The following is a 7,348-nucleotide window of genomic DNA, read 5'->3' on the forward strand; positions in this document are numbered from 1 at the left end:
GCTCAGTCTCCTGATGTTAAAGGAGTGGCCTTAGGAGATCCTGAAATGCCCTGTAGTGCATGTCCCCCCTGCCCTAGAACCTGGTGCCTGAGCGAAGTCTCCTGTGTGTGTTGCATATACCCTACTATTGTGGTTGGGCCACATTTGCCTTCAGTCCAGTTGGCTGCAGTGGCCCTCTTTGCCTGTTGTCATCAGGGATTGGTCCCTGTGCTGATAAGGTACCAGTCTGGGGCCACTCTGGGCTTGAGTTAGGTCAGACCAGACACTTGTCTTCAGCCCACTTGCTGGAAATGTGGTTGCACTGAACTACAGGGTTCTCTCCCTCTGTTGTCCCCAAGAGGCTTTCGATGGTGGGCAAGGTCAGGGGTCAGAGCAGATGTCTGTCCCCAGTCTTCTGTGGTGGTTGCAGTGACCCTGAACTACTGGGCTCTCTTTGTGCTGCCCCCTCACCCCGTGAGGTTTCTGTTGGTAGGTGGGGCAGAGAGTCAGATGTGTGCCTGCAGCCTCTTGCTGGGGCTGCCATTGAACTGTTGTGTGTGTGGTTATCTCTTCCTCTCCCCAGGGCAAGAGTCACTTTGGAGTGGTGCTGACCCCTGCTGAGGCTGCCCTTGTGGAATCACTTTGGAGGGAGGCCTGTGGAGTGAGGCAAGTTGGATGGGACAGTCTTCAGGAGAGCTCAGGGGCAAGGCATGCTGTTAGCAAAAGCGTGGTGGTGAGTGTTCCACCCTGGTTCCCACAGGTGTCTGTATCTAGGCAGGGGAGGGCAAGGGAGAGAAGAGACACCATCAGATCTTTTGTTCTTGAAGTCTCCCAAAGATCCCTGCCCCTTCACCACCAGTTCTGAGGTTAGCGAATACCACTCCTTCCCCATCGGCCCTGGGCTCTTCTCAAGCTGCTGCTTCTACGCTGTGTCTGGGTGGGGTTGTTTGTTACGCTGTTCTCTTTAAGGGTGGGGACTCCATTTCCTATTGCTCTCCAGCTCTGAGTTGAACCCACGGATTGTTAAGGTTCCTGATGTTAAGCCCCACTTATTAAACACCCACAAAGTCAAGCCCCTCTGGTTTTTAAAGCTAAATGAGGACTTGTCTTCCCAGGGTAGGTACCCCTCTGTCTGGCGTGCCTGGTTGTGGGGTCTGTTCCTCTCCCTGTTTGTGGTGTCCCTCCCATTGGTGGTTAGCCTTGCAGATTAGTTTGGTTCCTGACCGCCTCTCCACCCTTCCTACCATTTTCAGTGTGGCCTCTGATTTTCTGGGTTACGCTGATGTGGCTGTTACCTTGGTCTATCTGCTACTTGCTCAACTTTTATGTGTGAAAATTCATGGAAGTTTCAAAGGAGGTAATTGTAGGGGCCCAGGGCAGGCTGCCCCAAAATGAACCACTTTGGCATAAAGGTTATTCCGAGCTGAAGGCAATCAAGACCTACGGGATCCGGAGAAATTTTTGCTCCTCCCTTAACTACATAAAAGAGTCTAAATTTGTCGTCTTCCCCCAGAACAAGAGTTACTAGCACAGAGAAATCTTATCCGAGTGAGCCATCTGTACGGCAGGGGGATCATCTAATTACCAAACAACTTCTCTCATCACCCTGTGAAGTACAGTCCTTTCTTCTGAAACCCCAGACCTCCTACCCTTTTCTCTTTAGTTCAGAATGACCTATTCACCTCATTTTGCCCGTCTCTGGACTTTCTGTGTCTAGGTGGGTTCCCATATGTACACTATTAAATTTTTTTTTCTCCTGTTAGTCTGTCTCATGTTAATTTTGATTCTTAGTCCACCAGGGACCTTGAAGGGGACAGGACTTCTTGTTCCCTGACAGTTTCTATCAAGAGTGTCTTTAGCATTTGCTGTTCCATATGCATTCATATAAACAAAACTTAGGTTTGTTGTGCTGTTTTGGGAAATTTCTGTTGGGGTTTCAATTGGAGGTGCACGGAATCCAAAGATGCATTTGAAAACTGATATGAATACAGTAGGTTCTATTAAGTTTTAAATCTTCCAAATAATGCAGTTTCTGTTCTCCTAAGGTTTCATAGCTTAAGCAATTTTTTGTTAAGGATTTTTTTTAAGTAGTATTTGTATCTAAATACATCTTCTAACAGGTGCTGCTATGTTGAAATGATTGACTTGTTTATTAAAATTTTTTTCATTCCAATCCTTTTTATTTTTCTTGTCTGTGTTGGGTAGGATATCAAGGACACTCTTCAATAGGAGTGATGGCAGGTGCTTTTGTTTTGTTCCTGATACAAATGAAAACTCTCTTATCTCCAGTAAGTAGGAAATTTACTTCCAAATTCTGTGAATGTTCTTTATCAGTTTATGGAAGGCCTTTATTTTTACTGTTTTACATCTGGATGCTGAATTTTCTCAAAAGCTTTCCCATCTATAGAATTCTATATGGTTTTTCTCTTACTGTGAATTTTCTAGTATTATGCCAATTTTGCATTCCTTGGATACGTAAAACTTGCTTGTGAAATATTAACCTTTTTGAACACAGTTGCATTGTTAAGAGTTTATAATGGCCTATACTTTTTCTTACACTATCCTCATTGGAATTGTATGCCAAAATTTTGCTATCTTCATGAGTTCCAGAATATTTCCTATTTTAAAAAATCTCTGCAATTATTTTTAGAAGATTGGAAATTTTCCTTTGATGTTTTATGGACCATATAGCCCCAGAGTTTTCTTTGTGGAAGAATTTTTGATTCTCTATTTATACTTCTAATAGAACCGACTTTTAGCAGTTATATTTCTAGAGATTTTTCCATCATATTTAAATTTTAAATATTGGCATTAGGGATGCCTGAGTGGCTCAGTGGGTTTAGTGTCTGCCTTCAGCTCAGGTCATGATCCCAGGGATGGAGCCCCACCTTGGGCTCTCTGCTCAGTGGGGAGTCTGCTTCTTCCTCTGACCCTCCCCCTGCTCGTGCTCTGTCAAATAATCAACTTGTCTGTAACATCTGCAGCAATCTTTTCATTCCTGAGGTTTACTAGACTATTTTGAAATAGTTTCAATTGTTTCAAATAACCGTTGGTTTTGTAAATCTTTTCTAATTGTATTTGTGTTCTATTTTATTAGCTTTGGCTTGTTCTTATTACATTCTTTGAGTTAATTGTTACTTTTCGTAACTCCTCAAAGTGTAGGCTTAAGTTTTTAAGAACTGCTTTGGCTTGATCCTAAAGTGTATTCATTACTCATCAACTTTACGCTGCAACCTTTAATACTTCATAACTCTAAACCTCAATGGTACAGGTATTTTCACATTAAAGATGCTTAATTTTAATCTGATTATTGTGTTGTGCTTAGGCTTATAAATTCCATTTACATTAGTGTAAATTGCCTAAGTCACAATGTCATAAAAAGTGGCAAATGAAGGAAAGTACCATTGTTAAACCTTCCATACTCACATTCCCTTTCTTTCCTCCGAATACTGAGGTTCAGGATGTCACAGGTAAGTGTTGACTTACTCTCAATTGATTGGTATCAGCATTAACTTTGATTATTAGTAAAGTCTAATTTGTTTCCCTTATCAGCTAAAAAATTAATACAAGTTTAACAGGTTCTGCCCACCCTCAATGAATTTGGGGGCCACTCAGTTGTAGCAGTAATTCTTATCCAGGGATGGTAATAAGACATCATCCCCCAAATGGATTTTGTCATTTTGGGGGAAGAGGCAATGTTTATAGAACAAAAGCACATTTAAGATGACTTTTGTTTTCCAAATCTGTAATTTTATCTTTTTCTTTTATAATCTAGACTATACAAAAGATTGACATCTGGACTGGTGGAAATTTGCAAAGGATGTAATGTGCATTCCCCTTGAGAATCATTGCAATCTGAGAGGGGTAAGAGATTTTCACATTATGAGGGCTTGGTATTAAAAACATTGATCTATATCACAGAACAACTAAACTATGTATCTTTGCTGTGTAGAAGTGCTTTCCCTCCACAGAATAGATATTGTACAGTAGACACTCAGATCAGCTAGGCTCTGTTGTGTTGCCAAGAAGAAAGGGAATCATCACTTTTCACACAATTGAGCAAAGTTCTATAATATTTATACTCAGTACACATGAGCTATTATAATTCCCTTCTCCACAGTTCCCAAATCCTTCACCCTCCATTCTTTTTTCCATGTAAATTAAAAATTAGGAAAAGCCAAGGATACAATGATATACCAAGGGCCCTGAGGCACTGGTCAGGAAATGGCTTTTTTTTTTTTTTCAATAGCTCGTTCTTCAAAATGGATTTCACATAAAACAGTGTTAGCAAATGTTTGAGGTGGGGAAAAAAATCTTCTTACATGAAAAATAGCATAAGAAGATACTTAAGTGAGAACTTATACAATTTAAATATACTTTTCTAATTCAGTTCCCACTATCAGAAATGTTGCCTGAATGATTCATTCCTGAATGATTCATTCCAGAAAACAGTCTTATGCATTTTAATCACTTATTTCAGAAGAAACATATGAATAAGTTGTTTACCAGCAAATATCGTAACCTACATGACAGACCAGTCATTCTAATTACACTTTAAAAGGAACAGAAGTGAAAACCATTTACAGGAACTTCTATTACTGTTCTTGCTGCTCAAGCATGGAAAACAAGAATTCCCCTTTCCACATCTGCTTATACAAAGGGTTAGCCAGAAACTTGTCTTAGTTCTTGAATAGTAAATGCAAAAAGAACTGAATTTTAGACTCAATAACATGATTGTAGCTACTTAANCATGCTTCACCAGAAACTCGTCTTAGTTCTTGAATAGTAAATGCAAAAAGAACTGAATTTTAGACTCAATAACATGATTGTAGCTACTTAACTTTCATATTTCAAAATCTAAAACCTACCCACTATTTCTCTGATTGTCCTTGAGGCAAGAGTGTGGTGAGTATGTGTCATCTTGAAATCTTTGGAGCCCAAAGTGCTGAAATTATAAATATATACGTACCTATGAATTCTGGGCTACCTAGACAGAATGCTGAGACCTGTCCTGCCCTACAGCCCAAGTCCATCCCTGCCATAGATCACAGACAGCCACTGCTACAGATGGGCACTTAACTGTTCTGATGATTACAAATTATCCCAGTGTGTGACTTCCAAATTTGGGAGATGTTTGTCAAAATATGAATGTGCCCTTGAGAGTGTTTCCTACATAAGAGAACCATTTATCAAACATGTCATGGCAGCAAAAGGCTCAGAACTGAGGTTGCTTTAGAGGGCAGACATTGCAGTTCAGTGCTTATTTCGTCTACCAGCCAGATGATGGTGTGACCCAGTACACCTTTTTAAGATTGAATGTCTGAAAGTTTAGAGCAAAATCTCTCATAGTGTCTCTTTTTAATACTCTAATGTGATTTGTTGGAAAATAAAGGAAGCCCCCTCGCTCTATTTTTTTCAACTGCTTAGGGAGGTTGAATTTTCCAGAGTAAAATACTCCATGTTTAACAAAGACAGAGGCCACCTTGATTTTTTATTAATGAATTTTGAGGAGTATGGCTATTTATTTCTACTTCATGTAGTACAGACCCCCCCCCCCCTCCGAGCAGATGTTTAGCTGTACCTCCTAACCGAAGGAGCACGTACAGACTCAGGACGTAAAATCCGTCATTCCCTCGTTGCCTCTCTTCCGACATCTCTTTCACAATAAATATATGACTACTAGAAATCTACATCAATGTTCTTTACGGTATAAATAGACCTCTTAGTATTTAAAACATATTTGACAATATATTTCAGTCTAAAAAATAAGCTTAAGAAAACGTGGATCATATTAGTAAAAAAGACAAAGGACATTTAAAATTCTCTATAAAAGCTCATGAGAACACCAGCAAAGATTTTCAAGAAAAAATGACTGAAACTTGGCAAGATCAATAAGCCTTGTGGCATTTTAACTTGTCGTATTCCNTTTTAACTTGCCCTATTCCCCTTCCACCTCCAACTCTAGGGCGGCCCTGAAAACCAGCAGCCTGGCAACTACTCAAGATAGCAGAAAGGAGCTGTTTGTTCAAAACATAATAGGATAACCAAAAATCTGGGAGATTAAAAATGAGGAATAATATCTATTGATGCGCTCTGACCTATTCTTAGGACTCCAAAAGGCGATGCAGATGCATAAAGTTGTGTGCAAGGCCAACACCACGCTCAGGAAAGAGTTGAGAAGGTCCCGGACCTCACTTCTGGGTAACTTTGAGGCTCCACTCAAACAAAAGGTAAAGGCAAAAACAGTTGTAAACAGCCTGGCTGAATGTTGAAGGCCTGCCCCAATACACATATAAAGCACTTCTGCAAAGACTGAAGACAATGGTTTTAGACATCTAAGGAAATTTGTGTCCAATTATTGGCTCACCACTAAGCTAATCAGAGAACTCAGCCACACAGATTAGATTACATAATTCAGAAAAACCCAAGATATATAGCAACAACAAACCTCGAAAGTGGGGAGAATCTGCTTTCCAGAATGGCTACATTGTTATTTAAAATGCTTTTTTTTTTTTTCTGTAAATGGACTAAATGCTCCAATCAAAAGATGTAGGATAATGGAATGGATAAGCAAGACCCATCTGTAATTTCAGACCTAAAGACACATGCAGATTAAAAGTGAAGGGATAGAAAAGCATTTATCATGCAAATGGAAGTGAGAAGAAAGCCAGCATAGAAACAGCAGACAAAATTAAAAAAAAAAAAAAGATAAAGGAGGACACTGCATAATCAAAGGGAGAGATAGAACAAGAAGATATATCAACTGTAAATGTTTACACACATAACACAGGAGCACCCAAATCCATAAAGCAGTTAATTACCTTGGTATTAATAGTGATAGAATAAAGGAGGGGACTATAACACTCCATATGCATCAGTGGATAAATCTTCCAAACAAAATCAACAAGGAAACCATGACTTTGAATGACACATTGGACCAGATGGATCTAACAGATATATTCAGAACATTCCATCCAAAAACAGCAGAATACACATTCTTTTCAAGTGCACATAAAACATTATCCAGAAGAGATCACAGGTTAGACCACAAATAAGTCTCAACAAATTCAAAGGCTGAAGTCCTACCATGTATTTTTTCTGATTACAATGGTATAAAACTAGAAATCAACCACAAGAAAAAATCTGGAAAGAGCACAAATACATGAACGTTAAATAACATGCTACTAAACAATGAATGGGTCAACCAAGAAATCCTAACCTTACACCTAATGGAGTTAGAAAAAGAACAAAGCCCAAAAGCAGAAGGAAGGAAATAATAAAGATTAGAGCAGAAATATATAGAAACTTAAAAAACCAGAACACATAATGGGGCACCTGGGTGGCTCAGTCGTTTAGCGTCTGCCTTCAG

At 39.4% G+C, this 7,348-nt stretch overlaps 1 long non-coding RNA gene across 2 annotated transcripts; it reads left to right on the forward strand.

Moving 5' to 3' along the window:
* The first annotated feature begins 67 nt into the window (after positions 1–67).
* LOC117803331 lies at positions 68–6,573 on the forward strand. Of its 2 annotated transcripts, none has more exons than XR_004627042.1 (4): positions 68–1,095; positions 2,185–2,267; positions 3,755–3,843; positions 5,945–6,573. It is a non-coding gene; the product is annotated as an uncharacterized LOC117803331 (long non-coding RNA). The 2 variants fall into 2 exon arrangements; XR_004627043.1 differs by having other exon boundaries at positions 68–712.
* The last annotated feature ends 775 nt before the right edge of the window (positions 6,574–7,348 follow it).

This window comes from Ailuropoda melanoleuca, chromosome 8, assembly GCF_002007445.2.
Source record: "Ailuropoda melanoleuca isolate Jingjing chromosome 8, ASM200744v2, whole genome shotgun sequence".
Taxonomy (NCBI): domain Eukaryota; kingdom Metazoa; phylum Chordata; class Mammalia; order Carnivora; family Ursidae; genus Ailuropoda; species Ailuropoda melanoleuca.